Raw genomic sequence first — 14289 nt, 5'->3', positions numbered from 1 at the left:
GGGAAAGAAGAACAAAGCTGGAAGTATCATGCTCCCTGATTTCAAAACACTTTTACAAAGCTATAGTAATAAAAACAGTATGGTATGGGCATAAAAACAGGTACAAAGATCAATGGAACAGACTAGAGACCCCAGAAATAAGTACACAAATATGTGGTCAATTAACTTATGACAAAACAGCCAAGAATATACAATAGGAAAAGGATAATCTCTTTAATAAATAGTGTTGGGAAAACTGGACAGCCACGAGCAAAAGAATGAAACTAGAGCACTACCTTACACCATACACAAAAATTAACTCAAAATGGATTAAAGACCTAAATGTAAGAACTAAAACCATAAAACTCCTAGAAGAAAACATAGGCGGTAAGCTCTTTGACATCAGTCTTGGCATTAAATTTTTGGATCTGTCTCCAAAGCAAAAATGACAAAAGCAAAAATAAACAAGTGGGACTACATTAAACTAAAAAGCTTTTTGCAAACAAAGGAAACCATCATCAAAATGAAAACCAAAACAAAATTCCAACCTATGGAATGAGAGAAAATATTTGCAAATCATATATTCAATAAGGGGTTAATATCCAAAATATATAAAGAACTCATGTAATACAAGAGCAAACAAACCAATTAAAAATTGGGCAGAGGATCCAAATGGACATTTTTTCAAAGAAGATATATAGCTGGCCAACAGACACATGAAAAGATGTTCCACATCACTAATTATCAGGGCAATGCAAATCAAAACCATGATGAGATAGCACCTCACACCTGTTAGGATGGCTATTACCAAAAAGACAAGAAATAACAAGTGTTGTTGAGGATGTGAAGAAAGGGAACTTTCATACACTGTTAGTGGGAATGTAGATTGGTATAGCCACTGTGGAAAACAGTTTGGAGGTTCCTTGAAAAATTAAAAATAGAACTACCATATGATCCAGGTATTCCACTTTGGGTACTTATCTGAAGAAAACAAAAACATTAATTCAAAAAAATATTTGCACTTCTATGTTCATTGCATCATTAGTCACAGAAGTCAAGATGGGAACAACCAGTGTTCATCAATGGCCAAATGGATAAAGAAGATGTAAATATATGCAATGGGATACTACTCAGTCATAAAAAAGAAGGAAATCTTGCCATTTGTGACAACATGAATAGATCTTATGGGTATTAAGCTAAGTGAAATAAGTCAGAGAAAGACAAACACCATATGATTTCACTTACGGTGGAATTTAAAAAAACAAACGAACAAACAAAATAAAAGTCATAGATACAGAGAACAGATTTGTGGTTATCAGAGCAGAAGGGGTTAGAGGTGGGTGGAATGGGTGAAGTGGATGACAGATGGTAACTAGACTTATTGTGGTGATCTCTTTGCAGTATATACAAATATCATATTATTATGTTGTATACCTGACACTAATACAATGTTATATGCCAATTTATAAAAATGTTCAGCAGAGAGAAGACAGAGGGCAGTGGAGGGTTTCTGGGTTCAGAGACAATATCTTAGATTACAAGCCTGTAAGCTCAGTTTGATTAACTATGAAAGCCTATGAATCTATTGTGTTCACCAGTGAAAAGCCTCAAAATAGGCAATTCCCAGCTTATTAGTTTATTTCTCAGTCTGTTGTCTGGAACTGGGAACAAGTTTTTCTATAGAAATAATATTACAAATGGTAGCTCTACCCCAGGGTCAACCCACAAAAGCTTATGGAACCCTAATGTACATAAAACATTGTACTAATAATACTAAAGACCCTGACTACTATTTATAAAAGTGTTTCTGTTGGAGTTTTAATGCCAGTAACACATATTCCTCGGCCCTGTAATTTCTCTGGACTCTTGACCTATTCCCACAGTGCTGATTCTTATCAGAACGGTTCCATATGTGGTAGAGGGCAGATTTGTTGCTTTCTGTTGCTACAGGATTCAAGCTGGAGCTCCAAGTAATTCCACTTCACAGAGATGATCCCAGACCAACCATGTGGCCTAAGTTTAGCCTCCCGAGCACGATAGGGAGCCTCTTATCCCTATATGCCTTGCACACCCTATCACAAGCTGATACTTCAACTCTGTCACATTAGGGACCTCATTTGCATATTTCTGGGAATTCAGGGGAGATGAACAGGAGTCCTCATCTCATGAGGGAATTGCTATAGGAGACTTTGGGACTAGTATAATCCCTAAAACACTGGGAAAGGAGATAAGCATGGGACAATCTTTGAATAGAGGATAGCATGATCAAGAATTCACCCTGAGGTTGGTTAAAATAAGATGAAAAATGTTCTTCAGGTTAGGACACTAGTTGCTTTGGCAGGAGGAAATATTCCTGAGTGTGATACAGAGGAGTACACTCAAATACTCTCACTTGGAGGGCTCCCTTGGAGCACTGAAAATTGAAAGATCCACATGGTGTTTGGGGGACCTAAAAAGAGAACTATGATTTCTCCATAGGCAAAATGTCTTGCCTGTTGGCTTTAAAAGTCATAATTGTAGGAAGCCTTCTCACTACATCCAGAGTCCTAGCCCTAGTGGTCGTGGACAATGAACATTTGGTGGTCCTGGTGATCAGGAGAAGTGGTGAGGTTTCCAAATTTGACCCTAAAGAACTGCAGAAGCCACTGAAAAAGAATGTGAGTCCCTGGGATCAGGACTAGAACAGCTTTGGACAGTGGGGCTTAGAGCCCTAGTACCACACAAGGCTTATTTTGGTAAGAGCAGTCTGACCGGGAACCTGCCTTATCTATACTCTTGCTGAGATTATAAATCAAACTGCCTTGTTCTCCCAGAGTCAGGGAATTAGGTAAACAGACTCTCCTGGTGGTGAACCTTGAATGATGTGACCTAGACACTGAAAATCCAGTTGACATGGAGCAGCTGTGCCTTCAGAAGTCAAGGACTTTTGGCCACCTAAACCTTTAGAGATGTCCTGGTTGCCATCCTTCTCTAAACAGATTCCCCAGCTTTCCCTTTAGTTCCATCAGCTACATGTTATCCTCCTAAAACATTTATTTTCTACTCAGGTTTTTCAGAGTCTGTTTCTGTTGTGAACAGCTGAGGAATTCTAACTCATATAGACCCTATTGGCAGAATGTTGATAGATCGGGGCAAATCTGCCACTACAACTTGTAAAGCAAGTAATAAATCCACTGACAGCATAGTTATAGCATGTTATCCCCCACATTAGAAAAATGATGATTCATATCATTGAGATGTAATGGGCTCAACTTTCACCTGCAAAGGCAAAAGTGGGTGGGTACAGGGAAGAAAATACTGTTTTTACTTAAACATTATTACCCCAGGAGCAGGTCACTAATTCTTAGCTCTGCACTGTTCTATTAACATGATGGCATAATATATATGATGGCTGTGTTCAATAGTAGCCATGGTTTTATCTCATTTACTTACAGAAATAAACATAATGATATTTACTTACAGAAACAAACATATTGATATTGATGGAAAGATTTTTAGGAAAACAGGCAAACTGTAACACCATTCCCTTATCATTTAAAAGGACTGAATTAAGGTCCGATGTTGGATTAAAAATAACAACCAAGACAAATGGGTCTGGAAGTGTCTGCTTAATTAAACCAAACAGTTGGCCAAATAAAGTGAAGTATGTTTCAACTCAACCAGTTGGCATTTTCTATTTGCTTCATGATTAGCAGGCTGTGTGGCTGGGCTTGTCTGAAAAAGAGCAGACTTTATCCATTCGTACCTGGTCCCAAAAGATGCCACCCACCCCACCAGATGGTCTATGGACCTCAGCCCATGGTGTAGCCTGATTTCCTTAGGCACAGGAAAGTATGTTTCACATTCCAGTTGAGTGCAGATTTGTGGGTTCAGATTTAAGCAATGATGGACTCAGGGGGGTTCAGGCAGCTTTCTCTGGTCTAGCTGGTTTCTCTCCCACTTGACATAAGGCCACTGCAGCATAGATAGAAACTGGGGACAATCAAGGTACATGTTGTCCCTGGATTTCTGGCTCTGACTAGAGGCCAGTGACCCAACCATGAACTGGAAAACCCATTCCTTTTCCCCATTGTCATATTCCTGTCATCATTATAGCCTATGCCTCCTCTTGCCTCCACCCCAACCCCCAACCAAAACCTATCTTATCCATGATCTCTGTTTCCAGAATTATGGTTGAGCACAAGACCTCCAAGGAGGTGCTTTTAGAAACAGAAATATAGGGGCCTCCCTGCTATGTGAGTGGAGCAATACAATAGAGCTGGTGCCATGTGATGATCCTTCATGTATATTCCCTTCAGAGTTAGAGTGAGAAATCTTCAGCCGGTATAACTAATCCCCTCCCTTTGTGACAGTTTTATCAGCCTTTCTACCTCATTCATCTTAGTCCCATTGCCCTTTGTAATAAAGAATAGGGAATTCTTGATTTGTAGAATTACCACAACTTCTACAGGTCTTCCATCTCCTCCTACTGATCTCTGAATTCTATGGTACAAGTCTTCACAAAATAAAAACATCAAGGAGCCTACAACTTCTCCCATATCTGGAAGGAAAATGAAAGAAAGACTGCGTTATTATTGGGTAAGACTAAATACATGGCATTACCATGTTGCCTATGCAGTGCTTCAGTCATTTGAAGAACAGCACTTTGTATGACTTCCTGGAGGTCAGGCTCTATCTGCACAACCTCCTGAAATGCTTCCCCAATCTAACATGAGCCCACAAGCCATAGTGCTTTTTGACCACTAGCAGTGGCACTACTACAGGCCAACTCCAAGAACTGTGTTAGAGAACCCCATGGTTGTTCTACCCAGCCAGTTTCACCAAAGGCATTTGAGTTATTCCTGGGATTCTCACAGGCCTCTTCCTTTGGACGCAAACAGCTCTACACCATTGAAACAAATGCCTTTAACAGTGCAGTGGGGATCATATTGCCCCAAGATAAGAGAGCCTTGGCCCTGGCAACAATCAGTCCCTGTGGAGGAAGCTGGCTTGGTTGATATAATCGATCTTATTTAGTAATGAGAATCAATTATCATCATGGCTACCTTAGAGGTTTGAAGACATCAAGCTAGATAGAGGTAACCAGTGTCCTATGACAACGCTCTTAGGCCACTAAAGCCTGGAAAAGCTGAGCTAGACTCAGGTTAGCCCCTTTCTTTGAGTGTTTTTTAAAAGTTTTATTTATTTAAGTAATCTCTATACTCAAAGTGGGGCTTCACGACCCCCACATCAAGAGTCACATGGTCTTCTGACTGAGCTAGCCAGGTGCCCCTGATTTTAATATCTATTACAAACAAGGGCGCCCGGATGGCTCAGTCAGTTAACCCTCTGTGTCAGCTCAGGTCACAATCCCAGGGTCTTGGGATGGAGTCCTGAGTCAGGCTCCCTGCTCTGTGGGGAGTCTGCCCCTCCCCCTGCTCATGTGCTCATGTGCTCTTGCTCTCTCTCTCAAATAAATAAAATCTTCAAAAAAACCTATTACAGGTAAGGTGGTGAAATGGCCAGGTGGGTTCCCTATTTCAAAGTACCAGGGAGTAGAGGAAACATTTCTACTCTTGGAAATTCTTCTGCGGCTACAACTAACAAAGACAATCCAATGTCTGAAGTTCCTGGTGCCTCCCACAGGCACCTAGCACCAGGAATAAGTCAGGGAGACTCTGAACATTATGAAACCCCTTCGTCAGGACCAGTGGCTATATTCCACAAGTAGGGAACCCTGTCACAAGCACTTTGCTTTATTATTAAGATACACTGATTCTCACCTCATATCACACCTCAAAAGGAAATCCTGCTAATTTAAAGCACTAAATATAAGATAAAATCTTAAAATACTAGAAGAAAATGTGGTAAATACTCGTCTTGTCTGTTAAATAAGGAAAAACCCTATAATCATTAAATTAAGAGATGAAAGACCCAAATAAATTAAAAGTAAATTCAACTACATAAAAAATGTTCTCTATAGCAAAATATCATAATAAAGTAATACCAATAATTAATATGACAAAAGGTTAATATACTTTAAAATCCTTATGTTATATCCAAATAAACTCTTCTTTTTTTAAGATTTTATTTATTTATTTGATGGAGAGAGACAGCCAGTGAGAGAGGGAACACAAGCAGGCAGAGTGGGAGAGGAAGAAGCAGGCTCCCAGCGGAGGAGCCTGATGTGGGGCTCAATCCCAGAATGCCAGGATCACACTCTGAGCCAAAGGCAGACGCTTAACGACTAAGCCACCCAGGTGCCCCTATCTAAATAAACTCTTAAGAAAAACAGTGATCCTAATTTTAGAAAAATAGGTTAAAAAAAATAAATGAACAGATGATTCATAACAGATGAACTACAAATGGCTAAAACATGTGGAAAATCTACAATTTTATTAGTATTATTTATCAAAGATATTAACATTAAGTAAGATAACATTCAATGCTGGTGAAACTGCAGACAGAAATGCAGATTTGACCAAATTTTCTGTAAAGCAATTTGATCTTCTGTATTAAGAGTCTTAAAATGCTCAGGCTCTTTGAACCAATAAATTTATTTTTAGGAATAGTTTCTAAGGAAATAATCAGAAATGTGAACACAGTTTTATGCACAAAAGATATTTATCATAGTATAATTTATCATTGAAAACAACCTAAATATCCAATTATAGTTAAAACATTAATTTATGGTAAATCCATATGAAATTCAGGGCTCCCACATGCAGTCGTTAGAAATAATTTTGTTACATAGAGATACTCGTGAAATGATGGTAGTTGTAAGAGACAGAATACGAAATTGAATACACTCATAAATGATATATTAAAATAACATTAAAAGGCCAATTAAAATTGTGAAAGTATAAATCATTTTTTGCTTTACTCTTTATACTTTTCTATATTTTGCAATTTTTGAAGCCCAATAAAGGGTGTTTATTAAATTGCCTCTGGATTTCTGACTGATAATGCTTTCTTTTTTTCCCTACAACGTTATACCATAATGAGTTTTTCTTTTTCTTTTTTTAAAAACACTTCTTAAAAAAAGATTTTATTTACTTATCTGAGAGGGTGATTATGCCCGGGGGGAGGGGTAAAGGGGTATGGAGAGAGAACCTCAAGCCGACTCCACGCTGAGCATGGAGCCCAACATGTGGCTTGATCCCACAACCCTGAGATCATGACTTGAGCTTAAATCAAGAATTGGATGCTCAACGAACTGAGCCACCCAGAAGTCCCTCTTTTTTTTTTTAAGTTCTTTTTTCCTATGGGTTCGATAACTTTTTTTTTTTTTTTTAAGTAGGCTCCACACCCAACATGGGGCTTGAACTCATGATCCTGAGATCATGAGTTGCATGCTCTACCTTCTGAGCCAGCCAGGCAACTCCATAATGAGTTTTCTGGTGGTGCTCAAAGAACTGCAGCTTAGATAATAACTGACAAATACATCTTACATATTAATTACATATTAAGCAAGTTTGTGCTTAAATATATATTATCTTGAGCATGACTGAATTAATTGACAGAGTTTAAGACTGAAATAATAATTTTACAGTGTAGTCTGAACTGGTTTGGTACTTTCAGCAGATCCCTCCCATATATCAGCCTAAATGCTTTGTCAAAGATTCCTGTCCTCTGCTAACTTTGTCTTGGGTCATATCTCGCCGCTCTATCTTTATCTTGCTCTTGGTCTTGCCTGACTTTTGTATAGCTTCTTCAACTCAAAGCAGGTTCTCAATCTCCCCTCCCATCTGGATGTTTTAACAGTTCCCTGCTTCTCCAGTCTGTTCTCTTTGAGACACGGTCATTTGAAACTTCAACTCAGATCAAGCCCATGTGAAGATTTCCTCAGGCTCTGGGTTTTCTTGGATTCTCACTTGTCCCAGGTTTCCAGGGCTCCTACCTGGCATGGCACTTCCAATAAGCCAGCAAGGCACATGCATTCCTATACTGACCTTCTTTCCTTTCCCTGTCTCAGCTTGCTCTCCAAGAACAGACTCCTTGGCCAGTGAAGTTGCCTGGGCCAGCTCCCCATCTTGACATCTGGCACCCTCCGGTGGCCGTGGATGGGTGTGCCTGCGCCAGCAGTGAATTTCAGAGCTAGGTCCTCTGGAGCATCCCCAGGCTTGTTAGTGCCCACCAGTGACAATTAAAAGGAGCTGGGCAAGCTTTACTTCTGCCTGGTTCCTTGCAATTCACCTTCTGCAATTCGCTGATAGAGAAATTCACCCAACCTTCTTTTTTCCTATAAATGTATCTGTATCAAGACATGCTAAGATCTACATTCTCAAAGGAAAAGCCTTTTCTGGTTTTGTACTTGGCAGGGAAGTAATAATAAGTACTAACTTAAAATGAGTGCCAGATGCTGAGCTAATGCTTTACACCCATTATCACATTCAATCTTCCCAACAATGCTGGGAGATAGTCACCTATCTTTAATCTCCATTTTATAGAGGAGGAAATAGGGGCTCAGATGGGTTACATAGAAGCCAAGGGTGAACTTAAAGGTCAAGATCTCCCTGCTAATTGATGGCTAAGTTTGGATTCAAAACCAGCCATGTGACTTGGGGCCCATACATCCTAATCACTAGGCCATACAGTCTCTGTAGAAAATTGGGATGCTCAGAGCCCATGTTTTCTATAATGCAGACAAAGATAAGTCTGTAGCAAGAAGAAAGAATTAAAAAATAGACAGAAGCTGAGAACAGAGGTAGAGGTAGGGTTCTAACGGAGCTTGAGACCTAGGTTCCAATTGTACCAAGGCTCAGGAACATCCATGTCCTTCTCCAAACCTGGTTGTTTCATCAGATACTTAAGTCCTTCCAATAAACTCCCCCTTCTAGTTCTGTTTGATGTGCTTTCTGCCACTCACAATGCAGGAATCCTACTAAAACAGGAAACAAGTAGGGTACTTTTGAAGACAGCCTAGGTATTACTACTCGGAGCAGCATTAGTGATAAATTATCTCACCCACGCCAGGTTCTTTTGATTGCAAGAAACAAAGATTGAGTCAATTTACTACAGCCAAGTTACTCATTACTCAGAAAAAAATCAAAAGAAGGGTTTATAGAAAAAAAACATACATGCACTAAAACCCGAGTAAACTGAACCACAAGGCCTCAGGAAGAGTTGAAACTGCATTAGTAGCACAGAGGAATAGCCACCCCCTCACCTCTCAGGGCTTTTTGGCTTCTCAGTGAACTAGCACCACTCTCTCTCCAGACCAGCCTTCTCAAATTACTCATCTTACAACTGGCTGCAAAAGTAGCAAGCTAGCCCCTGTACTTCTATGGCCCTCCAGTTCCAGCACATACCAAAACTGTAGTGCCCCTTTGTGTCTCTTATTGCAGGTTTCCAAGAGAGAAGATTTGACTTCTGCTTTTCTTTTTTAGACCAAAGTACAGGAGGCATAAGGCATGGGGTATAGTTTATGATCAGGTGTCCAATTAGCTGTGGTCATGGTCATGTGGCCTACTGCCCACTCAGTATGGTCAATGGGTAGGGATTTTACTAGAAAGGGATGTGAGCAGGCCAGTAATAATTGGCATCTCTAATCAAGCCTACTTAAATGTAATTTGAATTCTTGCCAGTAAAAAAAAAATTAAACACAATGCAAAGACCCATTCCCTAAAGACCCTCTCTAATTATCTCAAGTTGGCAAGAGAGTTCACCTTCTGGTGTTTGTAGGCTTGTGTGCTCTCCTCTACCTCAAAGTGCACCTTCTTCAAGTTCCCAGTCCCACCTGCACCTGCCCTAAACACTCTGCATTGAGCTAGACTACTCCACTCACTTGGGAGTCTATTAATTTTTTTCTCCCCTTAACCACACTAAAGACTTTGCTTAGTAAAGCATTTTGAAGATTTAGAAAGTGACTGTTCAGTCTGCTTAGGATTTATATCCCAAACAGATGTGCCAAGAAGTCATAGGAATCAAACTGCTGTTCTGTGAGTAGAATAATATATTAACTTGCCTTTTAGCAGTTTCGATTACACAGCTGTACAAATTGCAATGGAGTCTTCATAGCTAAAGTTGCTTTTAGCAAAAGCACATCACTTCTTCAGGATGGAAGTTTTAACATAGCAGGCATCTTGAGGAGCATGCATCCTTGTAAAATACTTCTCATTATTTGAGAGAAAATCATCTAGGAAATTGAGATATGGTAGTATTTAACTTACCTTGAGGAATACTCTGCTTTTCATTATAATAGCTGAACTGGATATTATTTCATGATGAAAATAAGAAGCTCCTAAATAATGGTACCATCATCTTACACTTTTAGTCTTTCTGAGCCTCAGTTTTCTCAACTGTTAAATCACAATATCAGTACACATTTTATAAGGTTGTTGTAAGGAGCCAATGAAAGCTTTATAAATAGCTTAACAAACTGCCAACCATAGTAAATGCTCAATAAATGTTAGTTACCATAATTATTACATTTTGTTTCTCACCTCAGCAAATTAAAATGCATTTTTTAACACAGTTTCTCATTTTATCCTTTCAACCTATGGGTAGGTATGGTGTTAAGTATATCCTCATTTCATAGTACAATTAACAGAAACAGGTTAAATAATTTAAGGTAAGTAATTTTTTCCAAGGTAATATAGACAATAATTCACATCTCTGACTTCTTTTTTTCTCCCCACATCAGACAGGTCATGTGCAGAGGTCATAACAAGCTTTGAGGGAGCCACATGTCACACAATGGCGTGAACACCCAATCATCAAGCTTATAAACTACAAAAGGATCCCACATCTGTGACTTCTAATTGAATGTTCCTTCTGCACAGAACCTACGTTCTGTGACAGGGAGTTTAGTGAAAGGAGAAGGCTAGTATTATACTAAAAGAAGAATCTGCAACTTTCATCCAAGAATTGTTACTTGGCTAGAAATATGTAAACCTCTACTTCTGGTAGCATGGAAAGCTAGATAACCTGAGGGCCCATTAGCTATGAGACAATTAAATCCTGATTTGAATCGGAACTAATATGCACTTTAAAGTTTTGCTGAATTTTGATGAAAGGGGTCAAAAAGAAAAAAAAATGCGAGCTCAAACGAGCAGGGAGCAATAAGCAAACACAAAAACCAGAGTTGTCATGGGCAAGTGCCAGTACCAGTGCAGGACAAGCAGACTGAGCTTGGAGGCACGCTGTAAGGTGTGGAAATCACACCTGAGATTCCTTCCTGCTTTGAGCCTGGTTCTGCAAGAGGAGCTTTAGAGATCCCTGATCAGTTGCATCTCAGACCTCCTCTCAGAATCAAATGCAAGTACTCTCTAGAGTGAAGCAACTCCCAATTTGGGCCCCTGGGATTTCCATAAACTAAGTTCAAGAAAATATAAGCTCACGATTTAAAAAAATCACCAACACATAAACCACCATGAGTTAAGATCAACAGAAACAACAAAAGATAATTTGTAAGAATGGAATAACTGGAATTGGAATTGTCATTTACAGATCATTACATAATCTTTTATGAACCATTTAAAGAAAACATGAAATGAAATATATTTAGAAACAAGAGACCAGAAAGATTAGTAAAAAAACCAAATATTACTTTTTGGCCTAATAGCGATAGATTTTGAAATTAGCAACTCAGTAAATCTGTTAAAAATAATAAAAACAGTTAAAGACAGGTTTAGCGACCTGGAGGTTATATTCAAAGAAATTACCCAGAGTGCAGCATGGAGTACAGCAGATGGAAAATATGAAAGAAGGGTTAAAAGACACGGGGATAAAACAAGGCTGAACATTTCTAATCAAACTAGAAGTAAGGAATGGAGAAAACAGGAGAAAGCCAATATTGAAAAAGATAATGGCCAAGAATTTTCCTAAACTGAGTAAAGATAAATCCACAGATAGAGAAAGCACAGCATATTTCAAGCATGATAAATAAAGAAAAATCCACACCAAGACATATTGTGATGAAATGGCACAATACCAAAAATGAAGACCTTAAAAATCCCAGAGAAAAAAGCCAGGGCACCTACAAAGAACAAACAATAAGCTACCAGAAGACCTTTTTTTAAAAAAAAGGAATATAACAATAATTTATTAGTGCTCACAACAACCTTTGGTAGTAGTTACTGTTATTATTTCTATTCTAATGTAAGGAAATTCTGGCTGAGAGGGAAAGCCCAAGGTCCTACAGATATACAGCAACAAGGATGTAGCTTAGAAATGCAAGAATGAGTGGAAAAGTAGGTCATAAAACACTGTTTCAGCCATATGCAACAACATATGAATCTTAGGACATAATCTTAGGATGAATCTTAAAAACATAACACTGAGTGAAAAAAGCAGGTGGCAGAAAACTATATACAGAATACCATTTTTATAAAGTTCACAAACAAAACTAAATAATATATTGCTTAGAAATACATACATGCATGATTAAATCATCTTTAAAAACAAGAGACTAATTGCTATAGACTGAATGTTTGTGTCCCTCCCAAAATTCACGTGTCAAAACCTAATGCCTAATGAGATGATATTAGGAGGTGGGGCCTTTGGGAAGTGATGAGACCAGAGCCCTCATGAATGGGATTGGTACCCTTATAAAAGAAGCCAAGAGGGTCCCTAGTAGTTCTTTTCACCATGTGAGCTTACTGTGAAGAAATGAACTGGGAGGTGGGCTCTCATCAGATGTGGAAGCTGACTGAGCTGGCACCCTGAATTTGGACTTCCAGCCTCTATTAATGTGGGAAATAAATTTCTATTTTTTAAAAGCCCTCACCTGTGGTATTTTGTTATAGCAGCCTGAACAGACTACAACAGGAAAATACACAAAATTCCAGATAGTAGTTACTTCTTCAGACATGTAGCAGAAGAATGGAACAAGGAGAAGCACATGCTGCAAAAAGCAAAGGTAACGCTCTAATTCTTAGACGGGTGGTAGGTAACAAGTATTCATTTCATCCCTGTATTAACACATGTGACTTCTATTCTTTTGCATGCATCAAATGTTACACAACAAAAATAAAATAAAATTGCCAAAGGACTAATTTTTAACTGGATTTTTTATAATGTGTATTTAAAAACCACTGGTTAATCCTTCTAGCTGATGGCTGAGGGATATAATCAGCCTCCAGAGTTTAATTGCCAATTTTTGTAGTGAATCACAAAAAGGCTTCCTCCATAATTAATGGAATACAATGATGGAAGTCATTCCTGGCTTGGGATTTTAAATTTCTGGTCTTGTATTTTCTCTCCATATGTAACAGTCTAGTACACAACTCTAATAAGAGGTGTGCTATTTAGATCATTTGTATGGCTATCTTTAACCTTGTATTCTAGATGGTAAAGAACAATTTCAACATAAGAAAAATATGTTTATAAGATAACTACATTAGAAAAATGTTTCATTTTGTGTTTGATGTCATATAATTAAGTTGGTAACAAATGAAAAACTTGATGTCCTATTTTTGGATAGTGGGATTATAAAATAAATTCAGTTTCTCATATAAAAAATTTTATTGGGGCGCCTGGGTAGCGCAGTCGTTAAAGCGCCTGCCTTCGGCTCAGGGCGTGATCCCGGCGTACCAGGATCGAGTCCCGCATCGGGCTCCTCCGCTGGGAGCCTGCTTCTTCCTCTCTCACTCGCATGCTGTGTTCCCTCTCTCGCTGGCTGTCTCTCTGTCACATAAATAAATAAAATCTTTAAAAAAAAATTTTATTAACCAATTTGCTCAATTTTATTTTTTTTAAAGATTTGTCTATTTGAGAGAGAGAAAGAAAACACGTAGGGGGAGGGGAAGCAGAGGGAAAGGGAGAGAGAGTCTTAAGCATGGACCCCGACTCAGGGCTCAATCTCACAACCATGAGATCATGACCTGAGCTGAAACCAAGAGTCAGACGTTTAATCAACTGCACTACCCAGACACTCCAATTTAAAATGCTTTATCCTATTCTCTGTATCTCCTGCATACCTTAGTAGTTTGTAATTATCATTAAAACATCTTTGAGTTGGATGAGTTATCTGGCAAAAAATTGAGTTTTACTTGTTTTGGGTGATTGTGTGTGTTTAATGCCATAATAGAGGTCTATATAATCTTCTCCTAATCAAAGTCCATAAACTTGATCTTCCCTCAGAATTTCCCCCAAAAATCTCAAAATGTCACATTATCTCAGTACAGGAAAGTGTTTCCTAAACATAATACATGGCAATTTTCCCTTCATGAAAAATGAAGATTGTTTTCACAGGAGTAAGCCAGTTTATTAGGTTTAATGCATTATTAATTGGAAGACATGATTTAAATGATTTCTGTATAATTTTTCATTCCTTTGGATAGTAATACAATCTGATATTAATACTATAATTTCCTAGAAAAGTAAAAA

At 38.5% G+C, this 14289-nt stretch overlaps 1 protein-coding gene and 1 non-coding gene across 3 annotated transcripts in view; both read right to left on the bottom strand.

The window, feature by feature from the left end:
• Positions 1–14289, bottom strand: part of MED13 (mediator complex subunit 13) — a 269001-nt gene that overhangs the window by 131644 nt on the left and 123068 nt on the right. The window lies entirely within an intron of this gene.
• LOC123777228 (small nucleolar RNA U13) lies at positions 10598–10701 on the bottom strand. The gene has a single exon (XR_006775618.2). It is a non-coding gene; the product is annotated as a small nucleolar RNA U13 (small nucleolar RNA).

The sequence above is a fragment of the Ursus americanus genome, chromosome 23, assembly GCF_024610735.1.
Source record: "Ursus americanus isolate L20-20 chromosome 23, mUrsAme1.1.p, whole genome shotgun sequence".
Lineage (NCBI taxonomy): Eukaryota > Metazoa > Chordata > Mammalia > Carnivora > Ursidae > Ursus > Ursus americanus.
Note: the sequence above shows the minus strand (reverse complement) of the source record. Positions and strands in the feature narration are given on the sequence as shown.